Below are 13,915 nucleotides of genomic sequence, written 5' to 3' on the forward strand. Positions count from 1 at the left end.
CCGCATTAGCTCCCACGCTGTATAATGGCCCCGGAATTAGGTCCCACGCTGTATAATGGAGCCCGCTTTAGCTCCCACATCGTATAATAGCCAAACGCATTAGCTCCCATGCTTTTGATTTTGGTCTCTGTCTGTCCCTTTCTGTGGGCTGCAATTTGCACAGCCCTGATATATATGAAAAGAGCTAAATAGAAGAAAATAGAAACAGCTGGTACTTTATGTGCATATAGAGACCAGCATATGGGTATAGCTCCTTAAATATATCCAGGTAACCCTAAAAGAAATACTCTTGTCTGGATATGACCCTAAAGAGGGGAACGGAAAGAAAGAGGGAATCAGAAGAGGGGGAGGTAGAATATTGCACACGTAAAGAAGAAAGTGCTCCCCCTAGTACATCTTCTCCTCTCCTTTTCCCTTCTCTCCAGACTGAGTATACGGTCAGGGGCCTGCACCTACAGTATATGTAATAATCTATACGCACCTACAGGCTGTTTCTATTTTTTCTAATTTGGCTCTACCATATCCATTCATCCTCAATTTTGTGGGGACTTCTTTAATAAAAGATTTTATAATGGGGTTTTCATATTTGTCACCCTGGATTTACAATATGAGATGATACAGACACTGGACTGAAAGACATACAGGTGCATCTCACAAAATTAGAATATCATCAAAAAGTTAATTTATTTCAGTTCTTCAATACAAAAATAAAAACTGATATATTATATAGAGTCATTACAAACAGAGTGATCTATTATTTCAAGTGTTTATTTCTGTTATTGTTGATGATTATGGCTTACTGTCGTGTCCTGCAGCCGGGGTAACGTCTATCAGTGCACGATACTGACCACTCATTTCTGTCCCTCTATCTGAGGCATCTGAGATTTATGGCAGCTGCTTTGAAGTCTTTACAGATCGGGTGATGCTCGGGCAATTTGCATTGACAGAGACACAGATCTGTTTAAAAGTTCAAGCAGCCGTCATAAATCTCACTGTCATGGGCATACCCACCGTGGGGCAGGGGGGGGGCAGCTGCCCCCCCCTAGAAGTAGGGACGCACGCCGCCATAGGCGGATGATAATGAGGGCAATCTGGGCTACCGCCCGGGGCTCCGGGATTTCTATGGCCAGATTGCCCTCATTATATGTGCGGCGCTGCGGCACATACCGGCAGACAGTGGCGGGGGGGCCCCCGGACCGCTCCCCCCAGCGCTACTTCTTCTTCGGCCGGGCCAGCACTGCAGCTGTTAACGTCCCTGTGCTGGCCCGGCCGCGTCACAGCTAGGAGACACGGTCCTGTGCGCGGCCATGTCTCCTAGCTGTGATGTCACGCGGTGCGCGCCCGGCCTGCACTGCTGCACCGGAGAGGAGCAGGAGGACTGGAGCCGGGGGATGGTGTGTGTGAGAGTGTGTGAGAGAGAGTGTGTGTGTGTGTGTGTGTGTGTGTGTGTGTGTGTGATTGAGTAAGTGTGTGTGTGCAGATATTGTGTGATGTCTGTTTATATGTATTTTTGTGTTTCAAATGTGTTTATGCGTGTATATATATGTCTGTATATATTTGTGTGTGTGTGACTGCGTGCGGCCTCCCGCTGTCTCTGGGGGGGGGCGTCGTGCGGCCTCCCGCTGTGTATAGATGGCTACGTGCGGCCTTCCGCTGTGTATAGATGGCGCCGTGCGGCTTCCCGCTGTGTATAGATGGCTACGTGCGGCCTCCTGCTGTGTATAGATGGCTACGTGCGGCCTCCCGCTGTGTATAAATGGCTACGTGCGGCCTCCCGCTGTGTATAAATGGCTACGTTCGGCCTCCCGCTGTGTATAAATGGCTACGTTCGGCCTCCCGCTGTGTATAAATGGCGCCGTGCGGCCTCCCTCTGTGTATAGATGGCTACGTGTGGCCTCCCGCTGTGTTTAGATGGCTACGTGCAGCCTCATGCTGTGTATTGATGGCACCGTGCGGCCTCCCGCTGTGTATAGATGGCTACGTGCGCCCTCCTGCTGTGTATAGATGGCTACGTGTGCTCAATATTGAGTCATGCAATTAATGTAAGGCTATGTGCCCACGATGCGGAAATGCTTTGGATTTTTCCTGAGCGCTTCTGCATCTCCCTGGCAGAAAAAACGCATGAGGATTTTACATGCATTTTTCCTGCCAGGGACAAGCGGAAGTGAAGCGTTCTTCACATGCATTTCTGCATGCGGGTTGACAAGCGCTTTCCAAGCGATTTTAGCATCACTTGGAAAGTGCTTGACAACTTGGTCACACTATATAAATCCATACAACCAGCATGGATTTATATAGTGTGACCGTAAAAGAATGGTAAAAAATAAAAACTAAATATATAATTACCTTCTAATGGCCTGCCGACGTCAGCGGTCGCGTGACCCGTCACATGACTAAATGACATCACGGCAGGTCCTTTTCAGACCATCGCGAGCTGCCGGCAAGCCAGGACGCATCGGATAAAGACACCGGGGGCCATCTGAAGGTAAGTATAATCTTTATTTTTTATTTTAATTCTTTTTTTACAGGTTCTCTGGTACCCGGGTCCGGAGGAGAGTCTCATCTTCTCCAAACCCGGGTACCATCCGAACATTGAAATGCATGGATTCTGCATGTACAGATGCAGTGATGCGGATTCCATGCGTTCCAATGCAAGTCAATGGCGGCAAAAACGCCGCGCTACCGCAAAATAATTAGTAATGCTGCGGATTTTTCCGCAATGATAATTCGCAGCATGCGGATTATCATTGGGGAACATGGCAGACCTTCTACCAAGCGTTTAAGCGTTTCTGCAGCGGAATTGCCGCTGCGGAAATGCTTAAAAAACGCATAGTGGGCACACAGCCTAAAAAAAATTATTATAATTAATATTGTGCCATATTAATTTCACATGAACTATCACATGATCTATCACAGGGGATCATGTGACATGTGATACATCAGGTGTGTGTGTGTGTGTGTGTGTGTGTGTGTGTGTGTGTGTGTGTGTGTGGGGGGGGGGGGCGCCTTCTATACTGCCCGGGGCCCTTGCTACTCTTAATCCACCCCTGCACGCCGCACACACACTTAGATCACCGGCGGTCGCGGCCAGCGAAAGTTCCCTCTGCGGCCGGCCGCAGGTGACTGCTCTGCTCTGCACCCGGCGGCCGGAACTGCGCAGTGTCACTGCATGGGGTCCAGCCGGGAATGCCTTTAACGCACGCTGAGTGACACAGCACGCCGCAATGCCGCATGTCACCTGATCAGGGTCCTGACTCCTGAGGCGTGCTGACGTAGCACGTTGCCTGCCTCCCCTGTTTCCTGTCTCTGAGAATCCCCCCGAAGCGGAGCGCTTGTCCTGTTACTGTGGGCCGGCTGCCAGTGACTGTGGCAGCCAGCCAGTGTAAATTACACAATACACTCACTCACTGTGTAATTATTGAAATTTGGAAGGGCATGGGGCCTGGGCCTTGGGAGTAGGAACCGAACCTGGAGAAAGGACAGCTGGTTAATGCTGGGCTAGCTGGGGGATGTTAATTATTATAGCAATAGCACTATTGTATATAAATAAAATATAAATAAAATCTCTTACCCCGAGTGTCAGCGCCATTATCCTGTACCCCGAGTGTCGGCGCCATTATCCTGCACCCCCAGGGTCGGCGCCATTATCCTGCACCCCCAATGACGGCGACATTATCCTGTACCCCCAGTATCGGTGTCATCCTGTACCCCCAGTGTCGGTGTCATTATCCTGTACCCCGAGTGTCAGCGCCATTAATCCGTACCCCGAGTGTAAGCGCCATTATCCTGTACCCGAGTGTCAGCACCATTAATCCGTACCCCGAGTGTCAGCGCCATTAATCCGTACCCCGAGTGTTGGTGACATTATTCTGTACCCCCAGTGTCGGTGTCATCCTGTACCCCCAGTGTCGGTGTCATTATCCTGTACCCCGAGTGTCAGCGCCAGTAATCCGTACCCCGAGTGTCAGCGCCATTAATCCGTACCCCGAGTGTCAGCGCCATTATCCTGTACCCCGAGTGTCAGCGCCATTAATCCGTACCCCGAGTGTTGGTGTCATTATCCTGTACCCCCAGTGTCGGTGTCATCCTGTACACCCAGTGTCGGTGTCATTATTCTAGGCTATATGTAATTACTAATTACACTATGGGGAGGCCTCTATATGTGATTACCTGGATTGGTGCTCTAAATGTAATTCTCCTGCTCCATCTTATACTCACCCTCCGGTGTCTTATCTGTTTCCAGCGTTGCACTTTTTTCGTTTTAAAATTTTACAACCTGAACGACGATGGCTTGCCCCCCCCCTAGTTTTGATCCTGGGTACGCCCATGCTCACTGTGCCTCAGATAACAAGACAGCAGATACAAGATAGGAATCCAGTGGCGGCGAGCACTTGTCAGGAGGAGAGCAGATTTCTGCCACCTCCTAACAGCACAGACACCTCCGGGTCCAGTGCAGACAGCAGACTGAGCTCCTACTTACAGCACCATGCTGTCTCCTGTCCTCACCCTGTTCCTCTCTGGAGAGAAGATGCTGGTGTCCTGCATCCTGACATCTCTCCTGCAGACACAGCCCACCCAGTGTGAGCCGAGGCAGCTGTCACACAGGTATAGTGCCGGCAATCAGCCTCCCAGGGAAGGGGCCCTCTGATCTCCACACGGCGGTAGTGCAGGGAGATCATGTCTCCCCTCTGCCCCCCTGGTAGCTACGCTACTGTCAAGGGCGGAAAGCAAATAGATAGTCACACTAAACACATTGAGACCAGCAAGTCTCAACAGTGAATTAGAACTGTTTGTTTTCTAGAAAATAATCAATTAACTTTTTCACCAATGTGCTGTGGTACTTACCTATATAAGAACTGCCATTCACTATGGAGCGTTCATCCTAACGAAGGAGGACGGTACCTCAGAAACGCATTGGATAATCAGCACTCTTCATTTTTGCCGTGAAGAGAGCCCGTAGCTAGTGACTTCACATGTGCACAGGGCGGTAGTTTTTTCTTTTTCAAACAGTTGTTTGAGCAAGTGTGATGGGCCAGAACGCTGCCGACACTGTTTGTCCAGCACAGCACGGATCCAAGGTGCAAGATCAACCGCAATTTCATTGACCATACCACAGATCATTATTCTGTATGGAGGACATCAAGCGCCATCCATACAGAGTCTACTCATATTGACAGGTAGGCGCTCATCAGCCCATTCTTATTAACATTCATCATAGGTGTATATAGCGCATATCATCGTTGTTTTCTAGCTATCACAGTATATTATGCACGAGGGCAAGAGGGTGCGTCAGTATATGCAGCTTCAAACACCGATATTTAGTGGTAGCGCTGGTGCACATTTGTAATTTGTGTCCACAATTGATTACATATAATCTATCAATTCCTTTTGCTTAAAAAAAATAATTTACCTTAATGATAGTCCCTGGATGTGACTGGCTAAAGGTTTACCTTGGAGACTCAATAGACAATTGTCATCTGTATCAAGATCCCTTGATATTATAAATGTGCTTCATCATACGGTGGCTCAGTGGTTAGCACGGCAGGCAGCTTTGCAGTGCTGGGGGCCTAGGTTCAAATCCCACTAAGAACAACATGTGTAAGGAGTTTGTATGAACTCCCTGTGTTTGTGTGGGTTTCCTCTGACACAACAAAGACATACTGATAGGGAATGTAGATTGTGAGCCCCAATGGGGACAGTGCCAATAATGTCTGTAAAGTGCTGTGGAATTAATGGCGCTATATAAATGAATAAATCATGTATACTTTTAATTTCCAAGATGTCATACATATATTTTGCCATAAGTGCAGTGTGCGTGATAAATAACATTTGCTTTACCACAATTAATAAACTAAACAATTTTATATTTATATTCCTTTCTACCTTCACAACTGTAGATGTGGTAGTGCATTGCTGCCACTGAAAACATTTACCCAGTTAGCTGTGAAACTTATGTATTATCCCGGGCCATAGTTGATGCTGCTGGTATCCTTAGTGCAGTGTACTTTGGAGTTCAAAGACAAGTCCAGAGAGCAACCTACGTTCTCTAGTGGCTGGGTATCTAAAAGCAAGGCTGAGCACACATGTGACATGCAGAAGTAGTGCTGTTGCTTCAAAAGCATCCAGCAACTATTACAAATAACACAAGCACAGGAGACAGGAAGTGTTTTAGCAGAGCCCCAGGGGATTGTGGGGAACTTGATATTGTAGTCTGGCTGAAGCCAAAGAGAAAGATGGTGTGTTATCTGGATCTGACAGAAGGCAACTGAACAGGATTCATATCAGGAGAGAAACTAAACACAGGTTAGATAAACTCCCTGAATTAACAGTGCAGAGTATTATTGGGCAGGAAGATAAGGACTGGAAGGAATTATGTCACAGGGATCCTCTTCCTCATCAAACCATCACCCCCTTGATCTCCATGAAGGATAAAGAATGCTGTGTACTATTGTGTCCTTGTGAAGTAAAAGCCTGTGGTTGTGTATGCATAGAAATGTGCTGCTAAGAGACCTAATCTATGCTGAATTATGCTACTGAAGAGACTGTAATACTGTGCCTTGTGAAGAACCTACTGTATTGTTACTGGAGCCGGTTGCTCAAGAAACTCAGACTGTACTGTAATGAAGATTGTTGCTGTAATATCCCTGAATTGCACTGGCCGTGCTTCAGATTAAATTCCACTATTAAACTGTTGAAAAAGACTTTTGTCTGGTCAGCAATTTACTCTATCGTGTGCCTCAGAGAAGCTGCAGCCTATGGATGCCCTGAGTAACGGTTCCCCCAGGATTCCAAAGAATTCATGAAACCTGTCTCACCCTATCTGAACCTAGCGGCGTGCATGTAACATTGGTGGCCCATAAGGGGAATCCTGAGTGGGAATTAGAGTGTAGAGGGAGAAGAGGAAAAGTGTCTGGAAAAACACAGCAGCACATCACCTCAATTCAACTCTGCTACACCAGTTAAAAATAGACCAGCCCTAAAGAAAATTCACTAGAAGCAATGGATGTGGAAATACAAATGGACAGAATTAGTGAGCTACTTCTTGAGTTAACCTGTGAAGAATTGAGAACAGTAGCAGAACATATAAAGATGTCAGAAGAACAGATTTCTAAAGCACATAACCGCAGGCAACTGTTAGCTGCCATTAATGCAAAAATGGATGAGCTGGGGGAGAAAGAAGCTGAAGACATCATGGGGACGTTCCTCCAGGAGCGAACAGTTTCTAAGCAGGTTGAAGTTGGAGGATGGAGAGGTGGCACCAATTACCAAAAGCGGGAATCTCCATCCGCAGACAGAACTACAGGAATTGAAAGAACAATTCAAAGCCCTAGCAACAGCCCTGCAGGAATCGACAAAAACCTATGAACGGGTGATAGACTCAGACAGAAAGACAGAACCTTTACCCTGCTCAGGTTACATAAATCGGGAAGACAGTCCTCTCTAACACCACAAATCACCATAAGGAAGAATTCAAGATCCTGGGACAGATTGGAGAGTGTGAACAGAAAGAGAAACTGTCTTATATGAACTTGTTGCACCAGATCGATGCAGGCTTACAGAAAGGCTACCAGCCAGATTAGATCGTCGAGGCAGTGGTGAAAGCGATCAGCCAAGGACTGAAGCTCCATAGTATGATAGAAATGAAGAGTCAAGTGACCTTGCAACAGCTGAAGATGATTTTAAAAGAGCACTATAAAGAAGAGAGCACTTCAGAATTGTTCCACCGACTCATTAACCTCTCACAGAAAAATAATGAATCACCCCAAAGTTTCTTGTTCAGAGCAATTGAACTGAAGGATAGACTGTTGTTTGCATCCAGAGATGGAGAAGTGGAGGAGAAGTTTGATGCTGGACTAGTCCAGAAGAAGTTCTTGAGATTAGAGATGAGCGGTGTTCGACTAGAACTGTTCGCCAATCTCAAATTCGAGCTGTTTTGGGCGGTGTTCGAGTTGTTCGACGAACCCGAACGATTTGCAAAAAATTCGGCTGTTCGAGGTTATGTTCGATAACTGTTCGTGCACCAAAAGCGTGTCCTGCATGTCTGGCGCTATTTAGAGCACCAATCATGCAGGGATTGTCTGCCACTCACTGTAATGCCACAGCCATGGTGGTTGTGGCATTACAGTGATTGCCCAAATCGATGGGAACAGTGCCAACAGTGAAACATGAAAAGCCGGCAATTCAGCAGCGGCATACACCGGTACCCGACAATTTAGAACCGAAAGAATAGAGCTTCACACATAGATTAGATAGATAGAAACATGTCAGTCACATATATATGAAGTACTGTGACAGTGTTGCTTACTGTACTTGTCATTTAGTGTAAAGGATTTGTCAAAAAAAATAATAGTGTTTTCATGCACCGTCTCTTTAAAAAAGCCGGCCGGCAATTCAGCAGCGGTACCCGACAATTTAGAATATAAAGAATAGAGCTTCACACATAGATTAGATAGATAGAAACATGTCAGTCACATATATATGAAGTACAGTGACAGTGTTGATTACTGTAGTTGTCATTTAGTATAAAGGATTTATTAAAAAAAATAGTGTTTTCATGCACTGTCTCTTTAAAAAAGCCGGCCGGCAATTCAGCATCTGTACCCGACAATTTAGAATAGAAGGAATAGAGAATCACACATAGATTAGATAGATAGAAACAGGTCAGTCACATATATATGAAGTACTGTGACAGTGTTGGTTACTGCACTTGTCATTTAGTGGATTTATTTAAAAAAAAATTGGCGTGGGGATCCCCATAATTTTAGGCTCTAGCGGAGGTTAACCAGACGGCTGGGGCAGATGTTTGAAGCCTGGGAAGGGGGTAATACCCACGGAGCTTCCCAGGCTACTAATATCAGCCCCCAGCAGAATACCTAGCCTTTACTAGCTATTAAAATGGGGGACCCCCCAAAAAAATGACGTGGGGTCCCCCCTATTTTAATAGCTAGCAAAGGCTAGGCAGACAGCTGGGGGCTGATATTAATAGCCCAGGAAGGGTTCCATGAATATTGGCCCCCTCCCAGGCTAGAAACACCAGCCGTCAGCCACCCCAGAAATGGCGCATCCTTAGGATGCGCCAATTCTGGCACTTAGCCTCGCTCTTCCCACTGCCCTGTAGCGGTGGCAGTGGGGTAATAGGGTTGGGGTTGATGTCAGCTTATAATGCCAGCTGACATCAAGCCCAGGTTAGTAATGGAGAGGCGTCTATAAGACACCCCCATTACTAACCCCATAGTCAAAGTTAAAAGAAAACACAAACACCCAGAATAAAGTCCTTTAATTGAAATAAAGACACATTCCTTTATTGTTCTAAATTAAACCATACTTACCGTCACGCCCATTCCAGCTGAAGCCAACGATCTCCTGCAATAAAAGAAAAATAATAAACCAACCTCATCCTTACCTTTCCATGGTTCCCACGACAGCTTCAGCTCTGCTACATCGAGATAACAGGCTGGACCGCAGCAGAACGCTGCCATCCAGCCTGTCATCCCGCAGACACTGAGAAGCGCAGGCATGCTTGCGCTCTGCAGTGTCTGGCTGTGACGGCATCCAGATGAGCCGAGGTCATGTCCAATGAACTCGGCGCACCTCATGCACGTCACTGACAGCGTGGGAAAATTCTCCTGCACTCAGCGCTTCAGCGTGAGAATTCTCCCACGCTGTCAGTGACGTACATGAGGTCAGCTGAGTTCATTGGACATGAATGAGCTCACCTCATGCACGTCACTGACAGCGTGGGAGAATTCTCACGCTGTAGCGCTGAGTGCAGGAGAATTTTCCCACGCTGTCAGTGACGTGCATGAGGTGAGCTGAGATCATTGGACATGAATGAGCTCACCTCATGCACGTCACTGACAGCGTGGGAAAATTCTCCTGCACTCAGCGCTTCAGCGTGAGAATTTTCCCACGCTGTCAGTGACGTGCATGAGGTGTGCTCATTCATGTCCAATGAACTCAGCTGACCTCATGTACGTCACTGACAGCGTGGGAGAAATTTCACGCTGAAGTGCTGAGTGCAGGAGAATTCTCCCACGCTGTCAGTGACGTGCATGAGGTGCGCCGAGTTCATTGGAAATGAACTTGTCTCATCTTTATGCCGTCACAGAGAGACGCTGAGGAGCGCAAGCATGCCTGCGCTTCTCAGTGTCTGCGGGATGACAGGCTGGATGGCAGCGTTCTGCTGCGGTCCAGCCTGTCATCTCGATGTAGCAGATCTGAAGCTGTCGTGGGAACCATGGAAAGGTAAGGATGAGGTTGCTTAATTATTTTACTTTTATTGCAGAAGACATTGGCTTCAGCTGGAATGGGCGTGACGGTAAGTATGGTTTAATTTAGAACAATAAAGAATTGTGTGTTTATTTCAATTAAAGGACTTTATTCTGGGTGTTGTGTTTTTTTAAATACTTTACTAGAAATTCATGGTGGTCATGTCTAATATTGGCATGACCCCATGAATTTCGGGCTTAGGGCCAGCTGATAATGCCAAGCTGGCCTTAACCCCTTTATTACCCAGTGAGCCACCGCACCAGGGCCCTGGATGAGTTGGGTTCAGCGCCAGAAGATGGCGCTTCTATGAACGCGCCATTTTCTGGGGCGGCTGCGGACTGCAATTTGCAGCGGGTGGGGCCCAGAAAGCTTGGGCCTCCCTGCGCTGCGGATTCCAGCTCCCAGCTGCCTAGTTGTACCTGGCTAGGCACAAAAATAGGGCGAAGCCCCACGCATTTTTTTTTTTAAATTATTTCATGAAATTCATGGAATAATTAAGAAAAAAAGGGCTTCCCTATATTGTTGTGTCCGGCCAGGTACAAATAGGCAGCTGGTGGTTGGGGGCAGCCCGTTCCTGCCTGCTGTACCTAACTGGACACAAATATAGGGCGAAGCCCCACGTCAATTTTTTTGAAATTATTTCAGGAAATTCATGAAATAATGAAAAAAAAATTGATGTGGGGCTTCGCCCTATATTTGTGTCCAGTCAGGTACAGCAGGCAGGAACGGGCTGCTCCCAACCACCAGCTGCCTATTTGTACCTAGCCGGACACAACAATATAGGGAAGCCCTTTTTTTCTTAATTATTCCATGAATTTCATGAATTTAAAAAAAAAATACGTGGAGCTTCGCCCTATTTTTGTGTCCAGCCAGGTACAACTAGGCAGCTGGGGGCTGGAATCTGCAGCGCAGGGAGGCTCAAGCTTTCTGGGCCCCACCCGCTGCAAATTGCAGTCCGCAGCCGCCCCGGAAAATGGCGCGTTCATAGAAGCGCCATCTTCTGGCGCTGTACCCAACTCATCCAGGGCCCTGGTGCGGTGGCTCACTGGGTAATAAAGGGGTTAAGGCCAGCTTGGCATTATCAGCTGGCCCTAAGCCCGAAATTCATGGGGTCACGCCAATATTAGACATGACCACCATGAATTTCTAGTAAAGTATTTAAAAAAAACACAACACCCAGAAAAAAGTCCTTTAATTGAAATAAACACACAATTCTTTATTGTTCTAAATTAAACCATACTTACCATCACGCCCATTCCAGCTGAAGCCAAGGATCTCCTGCAATAAAAGTAAAATAATAAAGCAACATCATCCTTACCTTTCCATGGCTCCCACGACAGCTTCAGCTCTGCTACATCGAGATGACAGGCTGGACCGCAGCAGAACGCTGCCATCCAGCCTGTCATCCCGCAGACACTGAGAAGCGCAGGCTTGCTTGCGCTACTCAGTGTCTGGCTGTGACGGCATCCAGATGAGCCGAGGTCATGTCCAATGAACTCGGCGCACCTCATGCACGTCACTGACAGCGTGGGAAAATTCTCACGCTGAAGCGCTGAGTGCAGGAGAATTTTCCCACGCTGTCAGTGACGTACATGAGGTGATCCGAGTTCATTGTCGGCTCATCTGGATGCAGTCACAGTCAGACACTGAGGAGCGCAAGCATGCCTGCGCTTCTCAGTGTCTGCGGGATGACAGGCTGGATGGCAGCGTTCTGCAGGTCCAGCCTGTCATCTCGATGTAGCAGAGCTGAAGCTGTCCTGGGAACCATGGAAAGGTAAGGATGAGGTTGCTTTATTATTTTTCTTTTATTGCAGGAGATTGTTGGCTTCAGCTGGAATGGGCGTGATGGTAAGTATGGTTTAATTTAGAACAATAAAGAATTGTGTCTTTATTTCAATTAAAGGACTTTATTCTGGGTGTTTGTGTTTTTTTTTTAACTTTGACTATGGGGTTAGTAATGGGGGTGTCTTATAGACGCCTCTCCATTACTAACCTGGGCTTGATGTCAGCTGGCATTATAAGCTGACATCAACCCCAACCCTATTACCCCCTGCCACCGCACCAGGGCAGCGTGGAAGAGCGAGGCTAAGTGCCAGAATTGGCGCATCCTATGGATGCGCCATTTCTGGGGCGGCTGACGGCTGGTGTTTCTAGCCTGGGAGGGGGCCAATATTCATGGCTCCCTTCCTGGGCTATTAATATCAGCCCCCAGCTGTCTGCCTAGCCTTTGCTAGCTATTAAATTAGGGGGGACCCCACGTCATTTTTTTTGGGGGGGTCCTCCATTTTAATAGCTAGTAAAGGCTAGGTATTCAGCTGGGGGCTGATATTAGTAGCCTGGGAAGCTCCGTGGGTATTACCCCCTTCCCAGGCTTCAAACATCTGCCCCAGCTGTCTGCTTAACCTCCGCTAGAGACTAAAATTACGGGGAACCCCACGCCAATTTTTTTTAATAATAAATCCTTTATTTTAATACTAAATGACAAGTACAGTAACCAACACTATCACTGTACTTATTATATATGTGACTGACATGTTTCTATCTATCTAATCTATGTGTGAAGCTCTATTCTGTCTGTTATAAATTGTCGGGTACAGATGCTGAATTGCCGGCCGGCTTTTTTAAAGAGACGGTGCATGAAAACACTATTATTTTTTTTGATAAATCCTTTACACTAAATGACAATTACAGTAAGCAACACTGTCACTGTACTTCATATATATGTGGCTGACATGTTTCTATCTATCTAATCTATGTGTGATTCTCTATTCCTTCTATTCTAAATTGTCGGGTACAGATGCTGAATTGCCAGCCGGCTTTTTTAAAGAGACGGTGCATGAAAACACTATTATTTTTTTTAATAAATCCTTTGCAGTAAATGACAAGTACAGTAAGCAACACTGTCACTGTACTTCATATATATGTGACTGACATGTTTCTATCTATCTAATCTATGTGTGATGCTCTATTCCTTCATGTCTAAATTGTCGGGTACCGGTGTATGCCGCTGCTGAATTGCCGGCCGGCTTTTTTAAAGAAAGCGTCTTCTGAGCAGTTTGTGAGCTTTTGGACACCTTTGAAGGTGTTTTCTATGTGTTCCTATGTGTTTTTGTTTGCCTGCCATTGGTTTTAACGGTGTTCGACGGTGTTCTAAGGTGTTCGACGAACAGTTCGACGAACAGTTCCTCGAACATCCCGGTGTTCGACGAACCGAACCCGAACACTACGGGGGTGGCTCAACACTACTTGAGATCATTGGGAACGGGGTTAATCAGCAAAGACATCAAGTTGCAATTGAAACTGTACCTAGAAGATCCTGGCATTCTGGACGAAGTCCTAATTGAAAAAATAAATGAGGCAGCTAGTTTGGAGTCAGAGAGAAAACAGAACTTAAAGAAAGGCTCTGGTCCCAAAATCAACAAAATGAGTCAGCTGAAGTTGGAGACCCCCCGTGGCCAGTCCGAAGATCATCATGGAGACCCTCCAGTGCCACCTTCGAGAGGGAACCTTAAAGCACCAACAAAAGAGGACCGCCAGCACTCAATGGGAGGAAGTAATAGGAGAACTGCGAGCCGAGTTGATTGAGGTGAAAAAGTTGATTCGTTCCAGGCCAGAACCTGTATCCTTCAGACCCAGGAGTGGGTTT

This window comes from Phyllobates terribilis, unplaced genomic scaffold (genome assembly GCF_046119375.1).
Source record: "Phyllobates terribilis strain yellow unplaced genomic scaffold, ASM4611937v1 Scaffold_1__5_contigs__length_1240528914, whole genome shotgun sequence".
NCBI lineage: Eukaryota > Metazoa > Chordata > Amphibia > Anura > Dendrobatidae > Phyllobates > Phyllobates terribilis.